We start from the raw sequence: 23,123 nt of genomic DNA on the forward strand, positions 1-23,123 counted from the left end.
CAAAACGAATCGGTGCCGAAACCCGGGATCGAACCAGGGACCTTTAGATCTTCAGTCTAACGCTCTCCCAACTGAGCTATTTCGGCTGACGGTGAAGGTTGTCATTTGCATGTGTTCATTAACGTCTGCCTCGTTGCCAATTTCACAGTCACCTTCGTCTGATAAGACACAGGGGCGCTGAAAGGCGAGCAGCCGATGCAGTGAAGTTACACACACATTTCTTCTTCTTCCGTCATCGTAACAAGCAAACATGTCGACTCGATTCGTGTAATATTGACTTCGCTGACGCTAGAAAACCCGTGCTATATCGATGCCAGGGGCAACTCGTGTGCGGAGAACGAGACACAAGAAGGAGTGAGTCTCTCCACCGTATGAGAGGCAGTATCTTGCAGATACACACGGTAAAACATTCGACTTGCGTTAGCTCACACGTCATCGTCTGCAAGCTAAAATGGACACATCTGCACTGCCCAGTGAGGCGACACTTGTACTAACACCTGGTGGACGCCTGTGAGACGCGGAGATGAGCTGCGGCTTCTGGGCGCGACTGTAGCGCTGCGCCCTGGATCAAATAGCACTGCACATTGCTGGTGACCCACGTGTTTAGTAGTGACGCAACTGCTAGGATGCAGCTGAACGTCCGCCATTTGAGAGCGAGAAAATTTTCGCAGTCGGCAGGACTCGAACCTACGCTCCCAGAGGGAATCTGATTTCAAGTCAGACGCCTTAACCACTCGGCCACGACTGCCGGTGGCGGAAGCGACTCCCGACAACTGAAACCGCCATCTTTAGAAGCAATCTGGTGGCAGAAAACGGCGTGGCCTCACTCTTTCCTGTACGGTTTCCATTAGCCGTTACGAAAGTGTATTAATTTTCGCCCAGACAGGGACTTGAACCCAGGTGTATTAATTTTCGCCCAGACAGGGACTTGAACCCAGGACCCTTCGGTTGAAAACCTAACGCTCTACCGACTCAGCTATGCGGACCCACGCAAGAGCATTATCGTACAGCTGCGTGGTGTGCGAGTGATTCGCATGTCGTAATTACTGGCTTACGGCTCCAATGGCGACTTCACAGACTTCCCACTGACGCACCGCTGACGCTAGTTTTCTGCCGTCTTAAAACGATGGACATACCTCCAAGCAGCTGCGAGATCTTAAGAAAAGAAACGCTGCACCACTGCTTTTGCCGCACTCGAGTGATTGAAATTGCGATTCTTAAAAAGAAAATGAGATGTTCGCTCTGTCCATCACTTTCGAGCACATCTGTGTACTCACGATCTCAGCGACGGCTTTCTGCAGTCCCAGCGTCAGTGTCAGTGTGAGGTGAACCGATAGCCAGAGTAAGCAGCGGTCGTCGCGAAAACTCAGTATTCTTAAAACGGAAATTTTCGTCTTGTTGAGAATGGCGTCACTGGTTTGCACCCGCATTCGCCCACACATGTCACATGTGTGCGAAAATGTTTGCTCCTCTTTACGCAAAATCGCACGCACACGGTAGGATTCGAACCTACGCTCCCAGAGGGAATCTGATTTCGAGTCAGACGCCTTAACCACTCGGCCACGACTGCCGTTAGCGCGGTGTTCTCCGGACACATGCAACTGCTACCGTTTAAAGCACTGTGGTGTCAGAAAACGGCGTAGCTGCATTATTTTCTGTAGCGTCTCCACCGCTACCAGACGAATCGCTACCAAAGTATTAAAATTTCCGCCTGGACAGGGACTTGAAACCGGGGCCCTTAGGTTAAAAGCCTAATGCTCTACCGACTGAGCTATCCGAGCTCACACGAGGCTGCAAAACCTCCCACGACGCACAACTATACATTGACTCATGTCCTTTACTGTTGTGCAATCGCTGTATGGGGCCGTTAACAAATAAAACGTCGCCTAAATGCTATCTACAAACTTATCGCGCTAAGCTCGTAACACACTATCGAAGACTGCTGGCACATGATGCAACAACAAATTGCACCAGTTGTTACGTCTCATACGTTGGAGCAGAGAATTTACGTGTTTTGTCGACACTCACTGGGCAATTGGAAAATTCACAAGCATTTCGAATGCAATGTTTCCCACGCTTTCGCTCATTTCACGGTTCCGTTGAAGACGTTCTTCACCACCTGACACAGAAAAAGGAATGCAGTCGGTAGGATATTTTTAATTCTTTTGCTTCTAGGGGAGTTAGTTGTCTAGTGAGTTCCTCTTATGGCATGCACTAGACAACCAGAACAGCTACAGGAGAGAGTCATTTTTGTTGTCAGCGGTAGTTGCATTATCACAAACGCAGAGTAATTCCATTGGCGTCGCATCAAAACGAATCGGTGCCGAAACCCGGGATCGAACCAGGGACCTTTAGATCTTCAGTCTAACGCTCTCCCAACTGAGCTATTTCGGCTGACGGTGAAGGTTGTCATTTGCATGTGTTCATTAACGTCTGCCTCGTTGCCAATTTCACAGTCACCTTCGTCTGATCAGACACAGGGGCGCTGAAAGGCGAGCAGCCGATGCAGTGAAGTTACACACACATTTCTTCTTCTTCCGTCATCGTAACAAGCAAACATGTCGACTCGATTCGTGTAATATTGACTTCGCTGACGCTAGAAAACCCGTGCTATATCGATGCCAGGGGCAACTCGTGTGCGGAGAACGAGACACAAGAAGGAGTGAGTCTCTCCACCGTATGAGAGGCAGTATCTTGCAGATACTCACGGTAAAACATTCGACTTGCGTTAGCTCACACGTCATCGTCTGCAAGCTAAAATGGACACATCTGCACTGCCCAGTGAGGCGACACTTGTACTAACACCTGGTGGACGCCTGTGAGACGCGGAGATGAGCTGCGGCTTCTGGGCGCGACTGTAGCGCTGCGCCCTGGATCAAATAGCACTGCACATTGCTGGTGACCCACGTGTTTAGTAGTGACGCAACTGCTAGGATGCAGCTGAACGTCCGCCATTTGAGAGCGAGAAAATTTTCGCAGTCGGCAGGACTCGAACCTACGCTCCCAGAGGGAATCTGATTTCAAGTCAGACGCCTTAACCACTCGGCCACGACTGCCGGTGGCGGAAGCGACTCCCGACAACTGAAACCGCCATCTTTAGAAGCAATCTGGTGGCAGAAAACGGCGTGGCCTCACTCTTTCCTGTACGGTTTCCATTAGCCGTTACGAAAGTGTATTAATTTTCGCCCAGACAGGGACTTGAACCCAGGTGTATTAATTTTCGCCCAGACAGGGACTTGAACCCAGGACCCTTCGGTTGAAAACCTAACGCTCTACCGACTCAGCTATGCGGACCCACGCAAGAGCATTATCGTACAGCTGCGTGGTGTGCGAGTGATTCGCATGTCGTAATTACTGGCTTACGGCTCCAATGGCGACTTCACAGACTTCCCACTGACGCACCGCTGACGCTAGTTTTCTGCCGTCTTAAAACGATGGACATACCTCCAAGCAGCTGCGAGATCTTAAGAAAAGAAACGCTGCACCACTGCTTTTGCCGCACTCGAGTGATTGAAATTGCGATTCTTAAAAAGAAAATGAGATGTTCGCTCTGTCCATCACTTTCGAGCACATCTGTGTACTCACGATCTCAGCGACGGCTTTCTGCAGTCCCAGCGTCAGTGTCAGTGTGAGGTGAACCGATAGCCAGAGTAAGCAGCGGTCGTCGCGAAAACTCAGTATTCTTAAAACGGAAATTTTCGTCTTGTTGAGAATGGCGTCACTGGTTTGCACCCGCATTCGCCCACACATGTCACATGTGTGCGAAAATGTTTGCTCCTCTTTACGCAAAATCGCACGCACACGGTAGGATTCGAACCTACGCTCCCAGAGGGAATCTGATTTCGAGTCAGACGCCTTAACCACTCGGCCACGACTGCCGTTAGCGCGGTGTTCTCCGGACACATGCAACTGCTACCGTTTAAAGCACTGTGGTGTCAGAAAACGGCGTAGCTGCATTATTTTCTGTAGCGTCTCCACCGCTACCAGACGAATCGCTACCAAAGTATTAAAATTTCCACCTGGACAGGGACTTGAAACCGGGGCCCTTAGGTTAAAAGCCTAATGCTCTACCGACTGAGCTATCCGAGCTCACACGAGGCTGCAAAACCTCCCACGACGCACAACTATACATTGACTCATGTCCTTTACTGTTGTGCAATCGCTGTATGGGGCCGTTAACAAATAAAACGTCGCCTAAATGCTGTCTACAAACTTATCGCGCTAAGCTCGTAACACACTATCGAAGACTGCTGGCACATGATGCAACAACAAATTGCACCAGTTGTTACGTCTCATACGTTGGAGCAGAGAATTTACGTGTTTTGTCGACACTCACTGGGCAATTGGAAAATTCACAAGCATTTCGAATGCAATGTTTCCCACGCTTTCGCTCATTTCACGGTTCCGTTGAAGACGTTCTTCACCACCTGACACAGAAAAAGGAATGCAGTCGGTAGGATATTTTTAATTCTTTTGCTTCTAGGGGAGTTAGTTGTCTAGTGAGTTCCTCTTATGGCATGCACTAGACAACCAGAACAGCTACAGGAGAGAGTCATTTTTGTTGTCAGCGGTAGTTGCATTATCACAAACGCAGAGTAATTCCATTGGCGTCGCATCAAAACGAATCGGTGCCGAAACCCGGGATCGAACCAGGGACCTTTAGATCTTCAGTCTAACGCTCTCCCAACTGAGCTATTTCGGCTGACGGTGAAGGTTGTCATTTGCATGTGTTCATTAACGTCTGCCTCGTTGCCAATTTCACAGTCACCTTCGTCTGATAAGACACAGGGGCGCTGAAAGGCGAGCAGCCGATGCAGTGAAGTTACACACACATTTCTTCTTCTTCCGTCATCGTAACAAGCAAACATGTCGACTCGATTCGTGTAATATTGACTTCGCTGACGCTAGAAAACCCGTGCTATATCGATGCCAGGGGCAACTCGTGTGCGGAGAACGAGACACAAGAAGGAGTGAGTCTCTCCACCGTATGAGAGGCAGTATCTTGCAGATACACACGGTAAAACATTCGACTTGCGTTAGCTCACACGTCATCGTCTGCAAGCTAAAATGGACACATCTGCACTGCCCAGTGAGGCGACACTTGTACTAACACCTGGTGGACGCCTGTGAGACGCGGAGATGAGCTGCGGCTTCTGGGCGCGACTGTAGCGCTGCGCCCTGGATCAAATAGCACTGCACATTGCTGGTGACCCACGTGTTTAGTAGTGACGCAACTGCTAGGATGCAGCTGAACGTCCGCCATTTGAGAGCGAGAAAATTTTCGCAGTCGGCAGGACTCGAACCTACGCTCCCAGAGGGAATCTGATTTCAAGTCAGACGCCTTAACCACTCGGCCACGACTGCCGGTGGCGGAAGCGACTCCCGACAACTGAAACCGCCATCTTTAGAAGCAATCTGGTGGCAGAAAACGGCGTGGCCTCACTCTTTCCTGTACGGTTTCCATTAGCCGTTACGAAAGTGTATTAATTTTCGCCCAGACAGGGACTTGAACCCAGGTGTATTAATTTTCGCCCAGACAGGGACTTGAACCCAGGACCCTTCGGTTGAAAACCTAACGCTCTACCGACTCAGCTATGCGGACCCACGCAAGAGCATTATCGTACAGCTGCGTGGTGTGCGAGTGATTCGCATGTCGTAATTACTGGCTTACGGCTCCAATGGCGACTTCACAGACTTCCCACTGACGCACCGCTGACGCTAGTTTTCTGCCGTCTTAAAACGATGGACATACCTCCAAGCAGCTGCGAGATCTTAAGAAAAGAAACGCTGCACCACTGCTTTTGCCGCACTCGAGTGATTGAAATTGCGATTCTTAAAAAGAAAATGAGATGTTCGCTCTGTCCATCACTTTCGAGCACATCTGTGTACTCACGATCTCAGCGACGGCTTTCTGCAGTCCCAGCGTCAGTGTCAGTGTGAGGTGAACCGATAGCCAGAGTAAGCAGCGGTCGTCGCGAAAACTCAGTATTCTTAAAACGGAAATTTTCGTCTTGTTGAGAATGGCGTCACTGGTTTGCACCCGCATTCGCCCACACATGTCACATGTGTGCGAAAATGTTTGCTCCTCTTTACGCGAAATCGCACGCACACGGTAGGATTCGAACCTACGCTCCCAGAGGGAATCTGATTTCGAGTCAGACGCCTTAACCACTCGGCCACGACTGCCGTTAGCGCGGTGTTCTCCGGACACATGCAACTGCTACCGTTTAAAGCACTGTGGTGTCAGAAAACGGCGTAGCTGCATTATTTTCTGTAGCGTCTCCACCGCTACCAGACGAATCGCTACCAAAGTATTAAAATTTCCGCCTGGACAGGGACTTGAAACCGGGGCCCTTAGGTTAAAAGCCTAATGCTCTACCGACTGAGCTATCCGAGCTCACACGAGGCTGCAAAACCTCCCACGACGCACAACTATACATTGACTCATGTCCTTTACTGTTGTGCAATCGCTGTATGGGGCCGTTAACAAATAAAACGTCGCCTAAATGCTGTCTACAAACTTATCGCGCTAAGCTCGTAACACACTATCGAAGACTGCTGGCACATGATGCAACAACAAATTGCACCAGTTGTTACGTCTCATACGTTGGAGCAGAGAATTTACGTGTTTTGTCGACACTCACTGGGCAATTGGAAAATTCACAAGCATTTCGAATGCAATGTTTCCCACGCTTTCGCTCATTTCACGGTTCCGTTGAAGACGTTCTTCACCACCTGACACAGAAAAAGGAATGCAGTCGGTAGGATATTTTTAATTCTTTTGCTTCTAGGGGAGTTAGTTGTCTAGTGAGTTCCTCTTATGGCATGCACTAGACAACCAGAACAGCTACAGGAGAGAGTCATTTTTGTTGTCAGCGGTAGTTGCATTATCACAAACGCAGAGTAATTCCATTGGCGTCGCATCAAAACGAATCGGTGCCGAAACCCGGGATCGAACCAGGGACCTTTAGATCTTCAGTCTAACGCTCTCCCAACTGAGCTATTTCGGCTGACGGTGAAGGTTGTCATTTGCATGTGTTCATTAACGTCTGCCTCGTTGCCAATTTCACAGTCACCTTCGTCTGATAAGACACAGGGGCGCTGAAAGGCGAGCAGCCGATGCAGTGAAGTTACACACACATTTCTTCTTCTTCCGTCATCGTAACAAGCAAACATGTCGACTCGATTCGTGTAATATTGACTTCGCTGACGCTAGAAAACCCGTGCTATATCGATGCCAGGGGCAACTCGTGTGCGGAGAACGAGACACAAGAAGGAGTGAGTCTCTCCACCGTATGAGAGGCAGTATCTTGCAGATACACACGGTAAAACATTCGACTTGCGTTAGCTCACACGTCATCGTCTGCAAGCTAAAATGGACACATCTGCACTGCCCAGTGAGGCGACACTTGTACTAACACCTGGTGGACGCCTGTGAGACGCGGAGATGAGCTGCGGCTTCTGGGCGCGACTGTAGCGCTGCGCCCTGGATCAAATAGCACTGCACATTGCTGGTGACCCACGTGTTTAGTAGTGACGCAACTGCTAGGATGCAGCTGAACGTCCGCCATTTGAGAGCGAGAAAATTTTCGCAGTCGGCAGGACTCGAACCTACGCTCCCAGAGGGAATCTGATTTCAAGTCAGACGCCTTAACCACTCGGCCACGACTGCCGGTGGCGGAAGCGACTCCCGACAACTGAAACCGCCATCTTTAGAAGCAATCTGGTGGCAGAAAACGGCGTGGCCTCACTCTTTCCTGTACGGTTTCCATTAGCCGTTACGAAAGTGTATTAATTTTCGCCCAGACAGGGACTTGAACCCAGGTGTATTAATTTTCGCCCAGACAGGGACTTGAACCCAGGACCCTTCGGTTGAAAACCTAACGCTCTACCGACTCAGCTATGCGGACCCACGCAAGAGCATTATCGTACAGCTGCGTGGTGTGCGAGTGATTCGCATGTCGTAATTACTGGCTTACGGCTCCAATGGCGACTTCACAGACTTCCCACTGACGCACCGCTGACGCTAGTTTTCTGCCGTCTTAAAACGATGGACATACCTCCAAGCAGCTGCGAGATCTTAAGAAAAGAAACGCTGCACCACTGCTTTTGCCGCACTCGAGTGATTGAAATTGCGATTCTTAAAAAGAAAATGAGATGTTCGCTCTGTCCATCACTTTCGAGCACATCTGTGTACTCACGATCTCAGCGACGGCTTTCTGCAGTCCCAGCGTCAGTGTCAGTGTGAGGTGAACCGATAGCCAGAGTAAGCAGCGGTCGTCGCGAAAACTCAGTATTCTTAAAACGGAAATTTTCGTCTTGTTGAGAATGGCGTCACTGGTTTGCACCCGCATTCGCCCACACATGTCACATGTGTGCGAAAATGTTTGCTCCTCTTTACGCAAAATCGCACGCACACGGTAGGATTCGAACCTACGCTCCCAGAGGGAATCTGATTTCGAGTCAGACGCCTTAACCACTCGGCCACGACTGCCGTTAGCGCGGTGTTCTCCGGACACATGCAACTGCTACCGTTTAAAGCACTGTGGTGTCAGAAAACGGCGTAGCTGCATTATTTTCTGTAGCGTCTCCACCGCTACCAGACGAATCGCTACCAAAGTATTAAAATTTCCGCCTGGACAGGGACTTGAAACCGGGGCCCTTAGGTTAAAAGCCTAATGCTCTACCGACTGAGCTATCCGAGCTCACACGAGGCTGCAAAACCTCCCACGACGCACAACTATACATTGACTCATGTCCTTTACTGTTGTGCAATCGCTGTATGGGGCCGTTAACAAATAAAACGTCGCCTAAATGCTATCTACAAACTTATCGCGCTAAGCTCGTAACACACTATCGAAGACTGCTGGCACATGATGCAACAACAAATTGCACCAGTTGTTACGTCTCATACGTTGGAGCAGAGAATTTACGTGTTTTGTCGACACTCACTGGGCAATTGGAAAATTCACAAGCATTTCGAATGCAATGTTTCCCACGCTTTCGCTCATTTCACGGTTCCGTTGAAGACGTTCTTCACCACCTGACACAGAAAAAGGAATGCAGTCGGTAGGATATTTTTAATTCTTTTGCTTCTAGGGGAGTTAGTTGTCTAGTGAGTTCCTCTTATGGCATGCACTAGACAACCAGAACAGCTACAGGAGAGAGTCATTTTTGTTGTCAGCGGTAGTTGCATTATCACAAACGCAGAGTAATTCCATTGGCGTCGCATCAAAACGAATCGGTGCCGAAACCCGGGATCGAACCAGGGACCTTTAGATCTTCAGTCTAACGCTCTCCCAACTGAGCTATTTCGGCTGACGGTGAAGGTTGTCATTTGCATGTGTTCATTAACCTCTGCCTCGTTGCCAATTTCACAGTCACCTTCGTCTGATCAGACACAGGGGCGCTGAAAGGCGAGCAGCCGATGCAGTGAAGTTACACACACATTTCTTCTTCTTCCGTCATCGTAACAAGCAAACATGTCGACTCGATTCGTGTAATATTGACTTCGCTGACGCTAGAAAACCCGTGCTATATCGATGCCAGGGGCAACTCGTGTGCGGAGAACGAGACACAAGAAGGAGTGAGTCTCTCCACCGTATGAGAGGCAGTATCTTGCAGATACACACGGTAAAACATTCGACTTGCGTTAGCTCACACGTCATCGTCTGCAAGCTAAAATGGACACATCTGCACTGCCCAGTGAGGCGACACTTGTACTAACACCTGGTGGACGCCTGTGAGACGCGGAGATGAGCTGCGGCTTCTGGGCGCGACTGTAGCGCTGCGCCCTGGATCAAATAGCACTGCACATTGCTGGTGACCCACGTGTTTAGTAGTGACGCAACTGCTAGGATGCAGCTGAACGTCCGCCATTTGAGAGCGGGAAAATTTTCGCAGTCGGCAGGACTCGAACCTACGCTCCCAGAGGGAATCTGATTTCAAGTCAGACGCCTTAACCACTCGGCCACGACTGCCGGTGGCGGAAGCGACTCCCGACAACTGAAACCGCCATCTTTAGAAGCAATCTGGTGGCAGAAAACGGCGTGGCCTCACTCTTTCCTGTACGGTTTCCATTAGCCGTTACGAAAGTGTATTAATTTTCGCCCAGACAGGGACTTGAACCCAGGTGTATTAATTTTCGCCCAGACAGGGACTTGAACCCAGGACCCTTCGGTTGAAAACCTAACGCTCTACCGACTCAGCTATGCGGACCCACGCAAGAGCATTATCGTACAGCTGCGTGGTGTGCGAGTGATTCGCATGTCGTAATTACTGGCTTACGGCTCCAATGGCGACTTCACAGACTTCCCACTGACGCACCGCTGACGCTAGTTTTCTGCCGTCTTAAAACGATGGACATACCTCCAAGCAGCTGCGAGATCTTAAGAAAAGAAACGCTGCACCACTGCTTTTGCCGCACTCGAGTGATTGAAATTGCGATTCTTAAAAAGAAAATGAGATGTTCGCTCTGTCCATCACTTTCGAGCACATCTGTGTACTCACGATCTCAGCGACGGCTTTCTGCAGTCCCAGCGTCAGTGTCAGTGTGAGGTGAACCGATAGCCAGAGTAAGCAGCGGTCGTCGCGAAAACTCAGTATTCTTAAAACGGAAATTTTCGTCTTGTTGAGAATGGCGTCACTGGTTTGCACCCGCATTCGCCCACACATGTCACATGTGTGCGAAAATGTTTGCTCCTCTTTACGCAAAATCGCACGCACACGGTAGGATTCGAACCTACGCTCCCAGAGGGAATCTGATTTCGAGTCAGACGCCTTAAGCACTCGGCCACGACTGCCGTTAGCGCGGTGTTCTCCGGACACATGCAACTGCTACCGTTTAAAGCACTGTGGTGTCAGAAAACGGCGTAGCTGCATTATTTTCTGTAGCGTCTCCACCGCTACCAGACGAATCGCTACCAAAGTATTAAAATTTCCGCCTGGACAGGGACTTGAAACCGGGGCCCTTAGGTTAAAAGCCTAATGCTCTACCGACTGAGCTATCCGAGCTCACACGAGGCTGCAAAACCTCCCACGACGCACAACTATACATTGACTCATGTCCTTTACTGTTGTGCAATCGCTGTATGGGGCCGTTAACAAATAAAACGTCGCCTAAATGCTGTCTACAAACTTATCGCGCTAAGCTCGTAACACACTATCGAAGACTGCTGGCACATGATGCAACAACAAATTGCACCAGTTGTTACGTCTCATACGTTGGAGCAGAGAATTTACGTGTTTTGTCGACACTCACTGGGCAATTGGAAAATTCACAAGCATTTCGAATGCAATGTTTCCCACGCTTTCGCTCATTTCACGGTTCCGTTGAAGACGTTCTTCACCACCTGACACAGAAAAAGGAATGCAGTCGGTAGGATATTTTTAATTCTTTTGCTTCTAGGGGAGTTAGTTGTCTAGTGAGTTCCTCTTATGGCATGCACTAGACAACCAGAACAGCTACAGGAGAGAGTCATTTTTGTTGTCAGCGGTAGTTGCATTATCACAAACGCAGAGTAATTCCATTGGCGTCGCATCAAAACGAATCGGTGCCGAAACCCGGGATCGAACCAGGGACCTTTAGATCTTCAGTCTAACGCTCTCCCAACTGAGCTATTTCGGCTGACGGTGAAGGTTGTCATTTGCATGTGTTCATTAACGTCTGCCTCGTTGCCAATTTCACAGTCACCTTCGTCTGATAAGACACAGGGGCGCTGAAAGGCGAGCAGCCGATGCAGTGAAGTTACACACACATTTCTTCTTCTTCCGTCATCGTAACAAGCAAACATGTCGACTCGATTCGTGTAATATTGACTTCGCTGACGCTAGAAAACCCGTGCTATATCGATGCCAGGGGCAACTCGTGTGCGGAGAACGAGACACAAGAAGGAGTGAGTCTCTCCACCGTATGAGAGGCAGTATCTTGCAGATACACACGGTAAAACATTCGACTTGCGTTAGCTCACACGTCATCGTCTGCAAGCTAAAATGGACACATCTGCACTGCCCAGTGAGGCGACACTTGTACTAACACCTGGTGGACGCCTGTGAGACGCGGAGATGAGCTGCGGCTTCTGGGCGCGACTGTAGCGCTGCGCCCTGGATCAAATAGCACTGCACATTGCTGGTGACCCACGTGTTTAGTAGTGACGCAACTGCTAGGATGCAGCTGAACGTCCGCCATTTGAGAGCGAGAAAATTTTCGCAGTCGGCAGGACTCGAACCTACGCTCCCAGAGGGAATCTGATTTCAAGTCAGACGCCTTAACCACTCGGCCACGACTGCCGGTGGCGGAAGCGACTCCCGACAACTGAAACCGCCATCTTTAGAAGCAATCTGGTGGCAGAAAACGGCGTGGCCTCACTCTTTCCTGTACGGTTTCCATTAGCCGTTACGAAAGTGTATTAATTTTCGCCCAGACAGGGACTTGAACCCAGGTGTATTAATTTTCGCCCAGACAGGGACTTGAACCCAGGACCCTTCGGTTGAAAACCTAACGCTCTACCGACTCAGCTATGCGGACCCACGCAAGAGCATTATCGTACAGCTGCGTGGTGTGCGAGTGATTCGCATGTCGTAATTACTGGCTTACGGCTCCAATGGCGACTTCACAGACTTCCCACTGACGCACCGCTGACGCTAGTTTTCTGCCGTCTTAAAACGATGGACATACCTCCAAGCAGCTGCGAGATCTTAAGAAAAGAAACGCTGCACCACTGCTTTTGCCGCACTCGAGTGATTGAAATTGCGATTCTTAAAAAGAAAATGAGATGTTCGCTCTGTCCATCACTTTCGAGCACATCTGTGTACTCACGATCTCAGCGACGGCTTTCTGCAGTCCCAGCGTCAGTGTCAGTGTGAGGTGAACCGATAGCCAGAGTAAGCAGCGGTCGTCGCGAAAACTCAGTATTCTTAAAACGGAAATTTTCGTCTTGTTGAGAATGGCGTCACTGGTTTGCACCCGCATTCGCCCACACATGTCACATGTGTGCGAAAATGTTTGCTCCTCTTTACGCAAAATCGCACGCACACGGTAGGATTCGAACCTACGCTCCCAGAGGGAATCTGATTTCGAGTCAGACGCCTTAACCACTCGGCCACGACTGCCGTTAGCGCGGTGTTCTCCGGACACATGCAACTGCTACCGTTTAAAGCACTGTGGTGTCAGAAAACGGCGTAGCTGCATTATTTTCTGTAGCGTCTCCACCGCTACCAGACGAATCGCTACCAAAGTATTAAAATTTCCGCCTGGACAGGGACTTGAAACCGGGGCCCTTAGGTTAAAAGCCTAATGCTCTACCGACTGAGCTATCCGAGCTCACACGAGGCTGCAAAACCTCCCACGACGCACAACTATACATTGACTCATGTCCTTTACTGTTGTGCAATCGCTGTATGGGGCCGTTAACAAATAAAACGTCGCCTAAATGCTGTCTACAAACTTATCGCGCTAAGCTCGTAACACACTATCGAAGACTGCTGGCACATGATGCAACAACAAATTGCACCAGTTGTTACGTCTCATACGTTGGAGCAGAGAATTTACGTGTTTTGTCGACACTCACTGGGCAATTGGAAAATTCACAAGCATTTCGAATGCAATGTTTCCCACGCTTTCGCTCATTTCACGGTTCCGTTGAAGACGTTCTTCACCACCTGACACAGAAAAAGGAATGCAGTCGGTAGGATATTTTTAATTCTTTTGCTTCTAGGGGAGTTAGTTGTCTAGTGAGTTCCTCTTATGGCATGCACTAGACAACCAGAACAGCTACAGGAGAGAGTCATTTTTGTTGTCAGCGGTAGTTGCATTATCACAAACGCAGAGTAATTCCATTGGCGTCGCATCAAAACGAATCGGTGCCGAAACCCGGGATCGAACCAGGGACCTTTAGATCTTCAGTCTAACGCTCTCCCAACTGAGCTATTTCGGCTGACGGTGAAGGTTGTCATTTGCATGTGTTCATTAACGTCTGCCTCGTTGCCAATTTCACAGTCACCTTCGTCTGATAAGACACAGGGGCGCTGAAAGGCGAGCAGCCGATGCAGTGAAGTTACACACACATTTCTTCTTCTTCCGTCATCGTAACAAGCAAACATGTCGACTCGATTCGTGTAATATTGACTTCGCTGACGCTAGAAAACCCGTGCTATATCGATGCCAGGGGCAACTCGTGTGCGGAGAACGAGACACAAGAAGGAGTGAGTCTCTCCACCGTATGAGAGGCAGTATCTTGCAGATACACACGGTAAAACATTCGACTTGCGTTAGCTCACACGTCATCGTCTGCAAGCTAAAATGGACACATCTGCACTGCCCAGTGAGGCGACACTTGTACTAACACCTGGTGGACGCCTGTGAGACGCGGAGATGAGCTGCGGCTTCTGGGCGCGACTGTAGCGCTGCGCCCTGGATCAAATAGCACTGCACATTGCTGGTGACCCACGTGTTTAGTAGTGACGCAACTGCTAGGATGCAGCTGAACGTCCGCCATTTGAGAGCGAGAAAATTTTCGCAGTCGGCAGGACTCGAACCTACGCTCCCAGAGGGAATCTGATTTCAAGTCAGACGCCTTAACCACTCGGCCACGACTGCCGGTGGCGGAAGCGATTCCCGACAACTGAAACCGCCATCTTTAGAAGCAATCTGGTGGCAGAAAACGGCGTGGCCTCACTCTTTCCTGTACGGTTTCCATTAGCCGTTACGAAAGTGTATTAATTTTCGCCCAGACAGGGACTTGAACCCAGGTGTATTAATTTTCGCCCAGACAGGGACTTGAACCCAGGACCCTTCGGTTGAAAACCTAACGCTCTACCGACTCAGCTATGCGGACCCACGCAAGAGCATTATCGTACAGCTGCGTGGTGTGCGAGTGATTCGCATGTCGTAATTACTGGCTTACGGCTCCAATGGCGACTTCACAGACTTCCCACTGACGCACCGCTGACGCTAGTTTTCTGCCGTCTTAAAACGATGGACATACCTCCAAGCAGCTGCGAGATCTTAAGAAAAGAAACGCTGCACCACTGCTTTTGCCGCACTCGAGTGATTGAAATTGCGATTCTTAAAAAGAAAATGAGATGTTCGCTCTGTCCATCACTTTCGAGCACATCTGTGTACTCACGATCTCAGCGACGGCTTTCTGCAGTCCCAGCGTCAGTGTCAGTGTGAGGTGAACCGATAGCCAGAGTAAGCAGCGGTCGTCGCGAAAACTCAGTATTCTTAAAACGGAAATTTTCGTCTTGTTGAGAATGGCGTCACTGGTTTGCACCCGCATTCGCCCACACATGTCACATGTGTGCGAAAATGTTTGCTCCTCTTTACGCAAAATCGCACGCACACGGTAGGATTCGAACCTACGCTCCCAGAGGGAATCTGATTTCGAGTCAGACGCCTTAACCACTCGGCCACGACTGCCGTTAGCGCGGTGTTCTCCGGACACATGCAACTGCTACCGTTTAAAGCACTGTGGTGTCAGAAAACGGCGTAGCTGCATTATTTTCTGTAGCGTCTCCACCGCTACCAGACGAATCGCTACCAAAGTATTAAAATTTCCGCCTGGACAGGGACTTGAAACCGGGGCCCTTAGGTTAAAAGCCTAATGCTCTACCGACTGAGCTATCCGAGCTCACACGAGGCTGCAAAACCTCCCACGACGCACAACTATACATTGACTCATGTCCTTTACTGTTGTGCAATCGCTGTATGGGGCCGTTAACAAATAAAACGTCGCCTAAATGCTGTCTACAAACTTATCGCGCTAAGCTCGTAACACACTATCGAAGACTGCTGGCACATGATGCAACAACAAATTGCACCAGTTGTTACGTCTCATACGTTGGAGCAGAGAATTTACGTGTTTTGTCGACACTCACTGGGCAATTGGAAAATTCACAAGCATTTCGAATGCAATGTTTCCCACGCTTTCGCTCATTTCACGGTTCCGTTGAAGACGTTCTTCACCACCTGACACAGAAAAAGGAATGCAGTCGGTAGGATATTTTTAATTCTTTTGCTTCTAGGGGAGTTAGTTGTCTAGTGAGTTCCTCTTATGGCATGCACTAGACAACCAGAACAGCTACAGGAGAGAGTCATTTTTGTTGTCAGCGGTAGTTGCATTATCACAAACGCAGAGTAATTCCATTGGCGTCGCATCAAAACGAATCCCTGCCGAAACCCGGGATCGAACCAGGGACCTTTAGATCTTCAGTCTAACGCTCTCCCAACTGAGCTATTTCGGCTGACGGTGAAGGTTGTCATTTGCATGTGTTCATTAACGTCTGCCTCGTTGCCAATTTCACAGTCACCTTCGTCTGATCAGACACAGGGGCGCTGAAAGGCGAGCAGCCGATGCAGTGAAGTTACACACACATTTCTTCTTCTTCCGTCATCGTAACAAGCAAACATGTCGACTCGATTCGTGTAATATTGACTTCGCTGACGCTAGAAAACCCGTGCTATATCGATGCCAGGGGCAACTCGTGTGCGGAGAACGAGACACAAGAAGGAGTGAGTCTCTCCACCGTATGAGAGGCAGTATCTTGCAGATACACACGGTAAAACATTCGACTTGCGTTAGCTCACACGTCATCGTCTGCAAGCTAAAATGGACACATCTGCACTGCCCAGTGAGGCGACACTTGTACTAACACCTGGTGGACGCCTGTGAGACGCGGAGATGAGCTGCGGCTTCTGGGCGCGACTGTAGCGCTGCGCCCTGGATCAAATAGCACTGCACATTGCTGGTGACCCACGTGTTTAGTAGTGACGCAACTGCTAGGATGCAGCTGAACGTCCGCCATTTGAGAGCGAGAAAATTTTCGCAGTCGGCAGGACTCGAACCTACGCTCCCAGAGGGAATCTGATTTCAAGTCAGACGCCTTAACCACTCGGCCACGACTGCCGGTGGCGGAAGCGACTCCCGACAACTGAAACCGCCATCTTTAGAAGCAATCTGGTGGCAGAAAACGGCGTGGCCTCACTCTTTCCTGTACGGTTTCCATTAGCCGTTACGAAAGTGTATTAATTTTCGCCCAGACAGGGACTTGAACCCAGGACCCTTCGGTTGAAAACCTAACGCTCTACCGACTCAGCTATGCGGACCCACGCAAGAGCATTATCGTACAGCTGCGTGGTGTGCGAGTGATTCGCATGTCGTAATTACTGGCTTACGGCTCCAATGGCGACTTCACAGACTTCCCACTGACGCACCGCTGACGCTAGTTTTCTGCCGTCTTAAAACGATGGACATACCTCCAAGCAGCTGCGAGATCTTAAGAAAAGAAACGCTGCACCACTGCTTTTGCCGCACTCGAGTGATTGAAATTGCGATTCTTAAAAAGAAAATGAGATGTTCGCTCTGTCCATCACTTTCGAGCACATCTGTGTACTCACGATCTCAGCGACGGCTTTCTGCAGTCCCAGCGTCAGTGTCAGTGTGAGGTGAACCGATAGCCAGAGTAAGCAGCGGTCGTCGCGAAAACTCAGTATTCTTAAAACGGAAATTTTCGTCTTGTTGAGAATGGCGTCACTGGTTTGCACCCGCATTCGCCCACACATGTCACATGTGTGCGAAAATGTTTGCTCCTCTTTACGCAAAATCGCACGCACACGGTAGGATTCGAACCTACGCTCCCAGAGGGAATCTGATTTCGAGTCAGACGCCTTAACCACTCGGCCACGACTGCCGTTAGCGCGGTGTTCTCCGGACACATGCAACTGCTACCGTTTAAAGCACTGTGGTGTCAGAAAACGGCGTAGCTGCATTATTTTCTGTAGCGTCTCCACCGCTACCAGACGAATCGCTACCAAAGTATTAAAATTTCCGCCTGGACAGGGACTTGAAACCGGGGCCCTTAGGTTAAAAGCCTAATGCTCTACCGACTGAGCTATCCGAGCTCACACGAGGCTGCAAAACCTCCCACGACGCACAACTATACATTGACTCATGTCCTTTACTGTTGTGCAATCGCTGTATGGGGCCGTTAACAAATAAAACGTCGCCTAAATGCTGTCTACAAACTTATCGCGCTAAGCTCGTAACACACTATCGAAGACTGCTGGCACATGATGCAACAACAAATTGCACCAGTTGTTACGTCTCATACGTTGGAGCAGAGAATTTACGTGTTTTGTCGACACTCACTGGGCAATTGGAAAATTCACAAGCATTTCGAATGCAATGTTTCCCACGCTTTCGCTCATTTCACGGTTCCGTTGAAGACGTTCTTCACCACCTGACACAGAAAAAGGAATGCAGTCGGTAGGATATTTTTAATTCTTTTGCTTCTAGGGGAGTTAGTTGTCTAGTGAGTTCCTCTTATGGCATGCACTAGACAACCAGAACAGCTACAGGAGAGAGTCATTTTTGTTGTCAGCGGTAGTTGCATTATCACAAACGCAGAGTAATTCCATTGGCGTCGCATCAAAACGAATCCCTGCCGAAACCCGGGATCGAACCAGGGACCTTTAGATCTTCAGTCTAACGCTCTCCCAACTGAGCTATTTCGGCTGACGGTGAAGGTTGTCATTTGCATGTGTTCATTAACGTCTGCCTCGTTGCCAATTTCACAGTCACCTTCGTCTGATCAGACACAGGGGCGCTGAAAGGCGAGCAGCCGATGCAGTGAAGTTACACACACATTTCTTCTTCTTCCGTCATCGTAACAAGCAAACATGTCGACTCGATTCGTGTAATATTGACTTCGCTGACGCTAGAAAACCCGTGCTATATCGATGCCAGGGGCAACTCGTGTGCGGAGAACGAGACACAAGAAGGAGTGAGTCTCTCCACCGTATGAGAGGCAGTATCTTGCAGATACACACGGTAAAACATTCGACTTGCGTTAGCTCACACGTCATCGTCTGCAAGCTAAAATGGACACATCTGCACTGCCCAGTGAGGCGACACTTGTACTAACACCTGGTGGACGCCTGTGAGACGCGGAGATGAGCTGCGGCTTCTGGGCGCGACTGTAGCGCTGCGCCCTGGATCAAATAGCACTGCACATTGCTGGTGACCCACGTGTTTAGTAGTGACGCAACTGCTAGGATGCAGCTGAACGTCCGCCATTTGAGAGCGAGAAAATTTTCGCAGTCGGCAGGACTCGAACCTACGCTCCCAGAGGGAATCTGATTTCAAGTCAGACGCCTTAACCACTCGGCCACGACTGCCGGTGGCGGAAGCGACTCCCGACAACTGAAACCGCCATCTTTAGAAGCAATCTGGTGGCAGAAAACGGCGTGGCCTCACTCTTTCCTGTACGGTTTCCATTAGCCGTTACGAAAGTGTATTAATTTTCGCCCAGACAGGGACTTGAACCCAGGTGTATTAATTTTCGCCCAGACAGGGACTTGAACCCAGGACCCTTCGGTTGAAAACCTAACGCTCTACCGACTCAGCTATGCGGACCCACGCAAGAGCATTATCGTACAGCTGCGTGGTGTGCGAGTGATTCGCATGTCGTAATTACTGGCTTACGGCTCCAATGGCGACTTCACAGACTTCCCACTGACGCACCGCTGACGCTAGTTTTCTGCCGTCTTAAAACGATGGACATACCTCCAAGCAGCTGCGAGATCTTAAGAAAAGAAACGCTGCACCACTGCTTTTGCCGCACTCGAGTGATTGAAATTGCGATTCTTAAAAAGAAAATGAGATGTTCGCTCTGTCCATCACTTTCGAGCACATCTGTGTACTCACGATCTCAGCGACGGCTTTCTGCAGTCCCAGCGTCAGTGTCAGTGTGAGGTGAACCGATAGCCAGAGTAAGCAGCGGTCGTCGCGAAAACTCAGTATTCTTAAAACGGAAATTTTCGTCTTGTTGAGAATGGCGTCACTGGTTTGCACCCGCATTCGCCCACACATGTCACATGTGTGCGAAAATGTTTGCTCCTCTTTACGCAAAATCGCACGCACACGGTAGGATTCGAACCTACGCTCCCAGAGGGAATCTGATTTCGAGTCAGACGCCTTAACCACTCGGCCACGACTGCCGTTAGCGCGGTGTTCTCCGGACACATGCAACTGCTACCGTTTAAAGCACTGTGGTGTCAGAAAACGGCGTAGCTGCATTATTTTCTGTAGCGTCTCCACCGCTACCAGACGAATCGCTACCAAAGTATTAAAATTTCCGCCTGGACAGGGACTTGAAACCGGGGCCCTTAGGTTAAAAGCCTAATGCTCTACCGACTGAGCTATCCGAGCTCACACGAGGCTGCAAAACCTCCCACGACGCACAACTATACATTGACTCATGTCCTTTACTGTTGTGCAATCGCTGTATGGGGCCGTTAACAAATAAAACGTCGCCTAAATGCTATCTACAAACTTATCGCGCTAAGCTCGTAACACACTATCGAAGACTGCTGGCACATGATGCAACAACAAATTGCACCAGTTGTTACGTCTCATACGTTGGAGCAGAGAATTTACGTGTTTTGTCGACACTCACTGGGCAATTGGAAAATTCACAAGCATTTCGAATGCAATGTTTCCCACGCTTTCGCTCATTTCACGGTTCCGTTGAAGACGTTCTTCACCACCTGACACAGAAAAAGGAATGCAGTCGGTAGGATATTTTTAATTCTTTTGCTTCTAGGGGAGTTAGTTGTCTAGTGAGTTCCTCTTATGGCATGCACTAGACAACCAGAACAGCTACAGGAGAGAGTCATTTTTGTTGTCAGCGGTAGTTGCATTATCACAAACGCAGAGTAATTCCATTGGCGTCGCATCAAAACGAATCGGTGCCGAAACCTGGGATCGAACCAGGGACCTTTAGATCTTCAGTCTAACGCTCTCCCAACTGAGCTATTTCGGCTGACGGTGAAGGTTGTCATTTGCATGTGTTCATTAACCTCTGCCTCGTTGCCAATTTCACAGTCACCTTCGTCTGATCAGACACAGGGGCGCTGAAAGGCGAGCAGCCGATGCAGTGAAGTTACACACACATTTCTTCTTCTTCCGTCATCGTAACAAGCAAACATGTCGACTCGATTCGTGTAATATTGACTTCGCTGACGCTAGAAAACCCGTGCTATATCGATGCCAGGGGCAACTCGTGTGCGGAGAACGAGACACAAGAAGGAGTGAGTCTCTCCACCGTATGAGAGGCAGTATCTTGCAGATACACACGGTAAAACATTCGACTTGCGTTAGCTCACACGTCATCGTCTGCAAGCTAAAATGGACACATCTGCACTGCCCAGTGAGGCGACACTTGTACTAACACCTGGTGGACGCCTGTGAGACGCGGAGATGAGCTGCGGCTTCTGGGCGCGACTGTAGCGCTGCGCCCTGGATCAAATAGCACTGCACATTGCTGGTGACCCACGTGTTTAGTAGTGACGCAACTGCTAGGATGCAGCTGAACGTCCGCCATTTGAGAGCGAGAAAATTTTCGCAGTCGGCAGGACTCGAACCTACGCTCCCAGAGGGAATCTGATTTCAAGTCAGACGCCTTAACCACTCGGCCACGACTGCCGGTGGCGGAAGCGACTCCCGACAACTGAAACCGCCATCTTTAGAAGCAATCTGGTGGCAGAAAACGGCGTGGCCTCACTCTTTCCTGTACGGTTTCCATTAGCCGTTACGAAAGTGTATTAATTTTCGCCCAGACAGGGACTTGAACCCAGGTGTATTAATTTTCGCCCAGACAGGGACTTGAACCCAGGACCCTTCGGTTGAAAACCTAACGCTCTACCGACTCAGCTATGCGGACCCACGCAAGAGCATTATCGTACAGCTGCGTGGTGTGCGAGTGATTCGCATGTCGTAATTACTGGCTTACGGCTCCAATGGCGACTTCACAGACTTCCCACTGACGCACCGCTGACGCTAGTTTTCTGCCGTCTTAAAACGATGGACATACCTCCAAGCAGCTGCGAGATCTTAAGAAAAGAAACGCTGCACCACTGCTTTTGCCGCACTCGAGTGATTGAAATTGCGATTCTTAAAAAGAAAATGAGATGTTCGCTCTGTCCATCACTTTCGAGCACATCTGTGTACTCACGATCTCAGCGACGGCTTTCTGCAGTCCCAGCGTCAGTGTCAGTGTGAGGTGAACCGATAGCCAGAGTAAGCAGCGGTCGTCGCGAAAACTCAGTATTCTTAAAACGGAAATTTTCGTCTTGTTGAGAATGGCGTCACTGGTTTGCACCCGCATTCGCCCACACATGTCACATGTGTGCGAAAATGTTTGCTCCTCTTTACGCAAAATCGCACGCACACGGTAGGATTCGAACCTACGCTCCCAGAGGGAATCTGATTTCGAGTCAGACGCCTTAAGCACTCGGCCACGACTGCCGTTAGCGCGGTGTTCTCCGGACACATGCAACTGCTACCGTTTAAAGCACTGTGGTGTCAGAAAACGGCGTAGCTGCATTATTTTCTGTAGCGTCTCCACCGCTACCAGACGAATCGCTACCAAAGTATTAAAATTTCCGCCTGGACAGGGACTTGAAACCGGGGCCCTTAGGTTAAAAGCCTAATGCTCTACCGACTGAGCTATCTGAGCTCACACGAGGCTGCAAAACCTCCCACGACGCACAACTATACATTGACTCATGTCCTTTACTGTTGTGCAATCGCTGTATGGGGCCGTTAACAAATAAAACGTCACCTAAATGCTGTCTACAAACTTATCGCGCTAAGCTCGTAACACACTATCGAAGACTGCTGGCACATGATGCAACAACAAATTGCACCAGTTGTTACGTCTCATACGTTGGAGCAGAGAATTTACGTGTTTTGTCGACACTCACTGGGCAATTGGAAAATTCACAAGCATTTCGAATGCAATGTTTCCCACGCTTTCGCTCATTTCACGGTTCCGTTGAAGACGTTCTTCACCACCTGACACAGAAAAAGGAATGCAGTCGGTAGGATATTTTTAATTCTTTTGCTTCTAGGGGAGTTAGTTGTCTAGTGAGTTCCTCTTATGGCATGCACTAGACAACCAGAACAGCTACAGGAGAGAGTCATTTTTGTTGTCAGCGGTAGTTGCATTATCACAAACGCAGAGTAATTCCATTGGCGTCGCATCAAAACGAATCCCTGCCGAAACCCGGGATCGAACCAGGGACCTTTAGATCTTCAGTCTAACGCTCTCCCAACTGAGCTATT

General features: G+C 49.6%; 41 non-coding genes across 41 annotated transcripts in view; all 41 read right to left on the reverse strand.

Annotated features, from left to right (window-relative positions):
• Window positions 1-13: 13 nt before the first annotated feature.
• On the reverse strand, window positions 14-86 carry Trnaf-gaa (transfer RNA phenylalanine (anticodon GAA)). Its single transcript has one exon. It is a non-coding gene; the product is annotated as a tRNA-Phe (tRNA).
• Window positions 87-666: 580 nt separating this feature from the next.
• Window positions 667-748, reverse strand: Trnas-uga (transfer RNA serine (anticodon UGA)). Its single transcript has one exon. It is a non-coding gene; the product is annotated as a tRNA-Ser (tRNA).
• Window positions 749-1,488: 740 nt separating this feature from the next.
• On the reverse strand, window positions 1,489-1,570 carry Trnas-cga (transfer RNA serine (anticodon CGA)). The gene has a single exon. It is a non-coding gene; the product is annotated as a tRNA-Ser (tRNA).
• Window positions 1,571-1,708: 138 nt separating this feature from the next.
• On the reverse strand, window positions 1,709-1,781 carry Trnak-uuu (transfer RNA lysine (anticodon UUU)). The gene has a single exon. It is a non-coding gene; the product is annotated as a tRNA-Lys (tRNA).
• Window positions 1,782-2,321: 540 nt separating this feature from the next.
• Window positions 2,322-2,394, reverse strand: Trnaf-gaa (transfer RNA phenylalanine (anticodon GAA)). Its single transcript has one exon. It is a non-coding gene; the product is annotated as a tRNA-Phe (tRNA).
• Window positions 2,395-2,974: 580 nt separating this feature from the next.
• On the reverse strand, window positions 2,975-3,056 carry Trnas-uga (transfer RNA serine (anticodon UGA)). The gene has a single exon. It is a non-coding gene; the product is annotated as a tRNA-Ser (tRNA).
• A 740-nt stretch (window positions 3,057-3,796) lies between these two features.
• Trnas-cga (transfer RNA serine (anticodon CGA)) lies at window positions 3,797-3,878 on the reverse strand. Its single transcript has one exon. It is a non-coding gene; the product is annotated as a tRNA-Ser (tRNA).
• Window positions 3,879-4,016: 138 nt separating this feature from the next.
• Window positions 4,017-4,089, reverse strand: Trnak-uuu (transfer RNA lysine (anticodon UUU)). The gene has a single exon. It is a non-coding gene; the product is annotated as a tRNA-Lys (tRNA).
• Window positions 4,090-4,629: 540 nt separating this feature from the next.
• Window positions 4,630-4,702, reverse strand: Trnaf-gaa (transfer RNA phenylalanine (anticodon GAA)). The gene has a single exon. It is a non-coding gene; the product is annotated as a tRNA-Phe (tRNA).
• Window positions 4,703-5,282: 580 nt separating this feature from the next.
• On the reverse strand, window positions 5,283-5,364 carry Trnas-uga (transfer RNA serine (anticodon UGA)). Its single transcript has one exon. It is a non-coding gene; the product is annotated as a tRNA-Ser (tRNA).
• Window positions 5,365-6,104: 740 nt separating this feature from the next.
• Window positions 6,105-6,186, reverse strand: Trnas-cga (transfer RNA serine (anticodon CGA)). The gene has a single exon. It is a non-coding gene; the product is annotated as a tRNA-Ser (tRNA).
• A 138-nt stretch (window positions 6,187-6,324) lies between these two features.
• Window positions 6,325-6,397, reverse strand: Trnak-uuu (transfer RNA lysine (anticodon UUU)). Its single transcript has one exon. It is a non-coding gene; the product is annotated as a tRNA-Lys (tRNA).
• Window positions 6,398-6,937: 540 nt separating this feature from the next.
• Trnaf-gaa (transfer RNA phenylalanine (anticodon GAA)) lies at window positions 6,938-7,010 on the reverse strand. Its single transcript has one exon. It is a non-coding gene; the product is annotated as a tRNA-Phe (tRNA).
• Window positions 7,011-7,590: 580 nt separating this feature from the next.
• Trnas-uga (transfer RNA serine (anticodon UGA)) lies at window positions 7,591-7,672 on the reverse strand. Its single transcript has one exon. It is a non-coding gene; the product is annotated as a tRNA-Ser (tRNA).
• Window positions 7,673-8,412: 740 nt separating this feature from the next.
• Window positions 8,413-8,494, reverse strand: Trnas-cga (transfer RNA serine (anticodon CGA)). Its single transcript has one exon. It is a non-coding gene; the product is annotated as a tRNA-Ser (tRNA).
• A 138-nt stretch (window positions 8,495-8,632) lies between these two features.
• Trnak-uuu (transfer RNA lysine (anticodon UUU)) lies at window positions 8,633-8,705 on the reverse strand. Its single transcript has one exon. It is a non-coding gene; the product is annotated as a tRNA-Lys (tRNA).
• A 540-nt stretch (window positions 8,706-9,245) lies between these two features.
• Trnaf-gaa (transfer RNA phenylalanine (anticodon GAA)) lies at window positions 9,246-9,318 on the reverse strand. The gene has a single exon. It is a non-coding gene; the product is annotated as a tRNA-Phe (tRNA).
• Window positions 9,319-9,898: 580 nt separating this feature from the next.
• Trnas-uga (transfer RNA serine (anticodon UGA)) lies at window positions 9,899-9,980 on the reverse strand. The gene has a single exon. It is a non-coding gene; the product is annotated as a tRNA-Ser (tRNA).
• A 740-nt stretch (window positions 9,981-10,720) lies between these two features.
• Trnas-cga (transfer RNA serine (anticodon CGA)) lies at window positions 10,721-10,802 on the reverse strand. The gene has a single exon. It is a non-coding gene; the product is annotated as a tRNA-Ser (tRNA).
• Window positions 10,803-10,940: 138 nt separating this feature from the next.
• Window positions 10,941-11,013, reverse strand: Trnak-uuu (transfer RNA lysine (anticodon UUU)). Its single transcript has one exon. It is a non-coding gene; the product is annotated as a tRNA-Lys (tRNA).
• A 540-nt stretch (window positions 11,014-11,553) lies between these two features.
• On the reverse strand, window positions 11,554-11,626 carry Trnaf-gaa (transfer RNA phenylalanine (anticodon GAA)). The gene has a single exon. It is a non-coding gene; the product is annotated as a tRNA-Phe (tRNA).
• Window positions 11,627-12,206: 580 nt separating this feature from the next.
• Window positions 12,207-12,288, reverse strand: Trnas-uga (transfer RNA serine (anticodon UGA)). The gene has a single exon. It is a non-coding gene; the product is annotated as a tRNA-Ser (tRNA).
• Window positions 12,289-13,028: 740 nt separating this feature from the next.
• Window positions 13,029-13,110, reverse strand: Trnas-cga (transfer RNA serine (anticodon CGA)). The gene has a single exon. It is a non-coding gene; the product is annotated as a tRNA-Ser (tRNA).
• Window positions 13,111-13,248: 138 nt separating this feature from the next.
• Trnak-uuu (transfer RNA lysine (anticodon UUU)) lies at window positions 13,249-13,321 on the reverse strand. The gene has a single exon. It is a non-coding gene; the product is annotated as a tRNA-Lys (tRNA).
• Window positions 13,322-13,861: 540 nt separating this feature from the next.
• On the reverse strand, window positions 13,862-13,934 carry Trnaf-gaa (transfer RNA phenylalanine (anticodon GAA)). Its single transcript has one exon. It is a non-coding gene; the product is annotated as a tRNA-Phe (tRNA).
• Window positions 13,935-14,514: 580 nt separating this feature from the next.
• Trnas-uga (transfer RNA serine (anticodon UGA)) lies at window positions 14,515-14,596 on the reverse strand. The gene has a single exon. It is a non-coding gene; the product is annotated as a tRNA-Ser (tRNA).
• A 740-nt stretch (window positions 14,597-15,336) lies between these two features.
• Window positions 15,337-15,418, reverse strand: Trnas-cga (transfer RNA serine (anticodon CGA)). The gene has a single exon. It is a non-coding gene; the product is annotated as a tRNA-Ser (tRNA).
• Window positions 15,419-15,556: 138 nt separating this feature from the next.
• Trnak-uuu (transfer RNA lysine (anticodon UUU)) lies at window positions 15,557-15,629 on the reverse strand. Its single transcript has one exon. It is a non-coding gene; the product is annotated as a tRNA-Lys (tRNA).
• Window positions 15,630-16,169: 540 nt separating this feature from the next.
• Window positions 16,170-16,242, reverse strand: Trnaf-gaa (transfer RNA phenylalanine (anticodon GAA)). Its single transcript has one exon. It is a non-coding gene; the product is annotated as a tRNA-Phe (tRNA).
• A 580-nt stretch (window positions 16,243-16,822) lies between these two features.
• On the reverse strand, window positions 16,823-16,904 carry Trnas-uga (transfer RNA serine (anticodon UGA)). Its single transcript has one exon. It is a non-coding gene; the product is annotated as a tRNA-Ser (tRNA).
• A 702-nt stretch (window positions 16,905-17,606) lies between these two features.
• On the reverse strand, window positions 17,607-17,688 carry Trnas-cga (transfer RNA serine (anticodon CGA)). The gene has a single exon. It is a non-coding gene; the product is annotated as a tRNA-Ser (tRNA).
• A 138-nt stretch (window positions 17,689-17,826) lies between these two features.
• On the reverse strand, window positions 17,827-17,899 carry Trnak-uuu (transfer RNA lysine (anticodon UUU)). The gene has a single exon. It is a non-coding gene; the product is annotated as a tRNA-Lys (tRNA).
• A 540-nt stretch (window positions 17,900-18,439) lies between these two features.
• Trnaf-gaa (transfer RNA phenylalanine (anticodon GAA)) lies at window positions 18,440-18,512 on the reverse strand. The gene has a single exon. It is a non-coding gene; the product is annotated as a tRNA-Phe (tRNA).
• Window positions 18,513-19,092: 580 nt separating this feature from the next.
• On the reverse strand, window positions 19,093-19,174 carry Trnas-uga (transfer RNA serine (anticodon UGA)). The gene has a single exon. It is a non-coding gene; the product is annotated as a tRNA-Ser (tRNA).
• A 740-nt stretch (window positions 19,175-19,914) lies between these two features.
• On the reverse strand, window positions 19,915-19,996 carry Trnas-cga (transfer RNA serine (anticodon CGA)). The gene has a single exon. It is a non-coding gene; the product is annotated as a tRNA-Ser (tRNA).
• Window positions 19,997-20,134: 138 nt separating this feature from the next.
• Trnak-uuu (transfer RNA lysine (anticodon UUU)) lies at window positions 20,135-20,207 on the reverse strand. Its single transcript has one exon. It is a non-coding gene; the product is annotated as a tRNA-Lys (tRNA).
• Window positions 20,208-20,747: 540 nt separating this feature from the next.
• Window positions 20,748-20,820, reverse strand: Trnaf-gaa (transfer RNA phenylalanine (anticodon GAA)). The gene has a single exon. It is a non-coding gene; the product is annotated as a tRNA-Phe (tRNA).
• A 580-nt stretch (window positions 20,821-21,400) lies between these two features.
• Window positions 21,401-21,482, reverse strand: Trnas-uga (transfer RNA serine (anticodon UGA)). The gene has a single exon. It is a non-coding gene; the product is annotated as a tRNA-Ser (tRNA).
• A 740-nt stretch (window positions 21,483-22,222) lies between these two features.
• Window positions 22,223-22,304, reverse strand: Trnas-cga (transfer RNA serine (anticodon CGA)). The gene has a single exon. It is a non-coding gene; the product is annotated as a tRNA-Ser (tRNA).
• Window positions 22,305-22,442: 138 nt separating this feature from the next.
• On the reverse strand, window positions 22,443-22,515 carry Trnak-uuu (transfer RNA lysine (anticodon UUU)). The gene has a single exon. It is a non-coding gene; the product is annotated as a tRNA-Lys (tRNA).
• A 540-nt stretch (window positions 22,516-23,055) lies between these two features.
• Window positions 23,056-23,123, reverse strand: part of Trnaf-gaa (transfer RNA phenylalanine (anticodon GAA)) — a 73-nt gene continuing 5 nt past the window's right edge. The window contains exon 1 of the tRNA in view: window positions 23,056-23,123. This exon is cut by the window's right edge and continues 5 nt beyond it. This is a non-coding gene — a tRNA (tRNA-Phe).

The sequence above is a fragment of the Schistocerca serialis genome, chromosome 4 (assembly GCF_023864345.2).
Source record: "Schistocerca serialis cubense isolate TAMUIC-IGC-003099 chromosome 4, iqSchSeri2.2, whole genome shotgun sequence".
NCBI classification, from domain to species: domain Eukaryota; kingdom Metazoa; phylum Arthropoda; class Insecta; order Orthoptera; family Acrididae; genus Schistocerca; species Schistocerca serialis.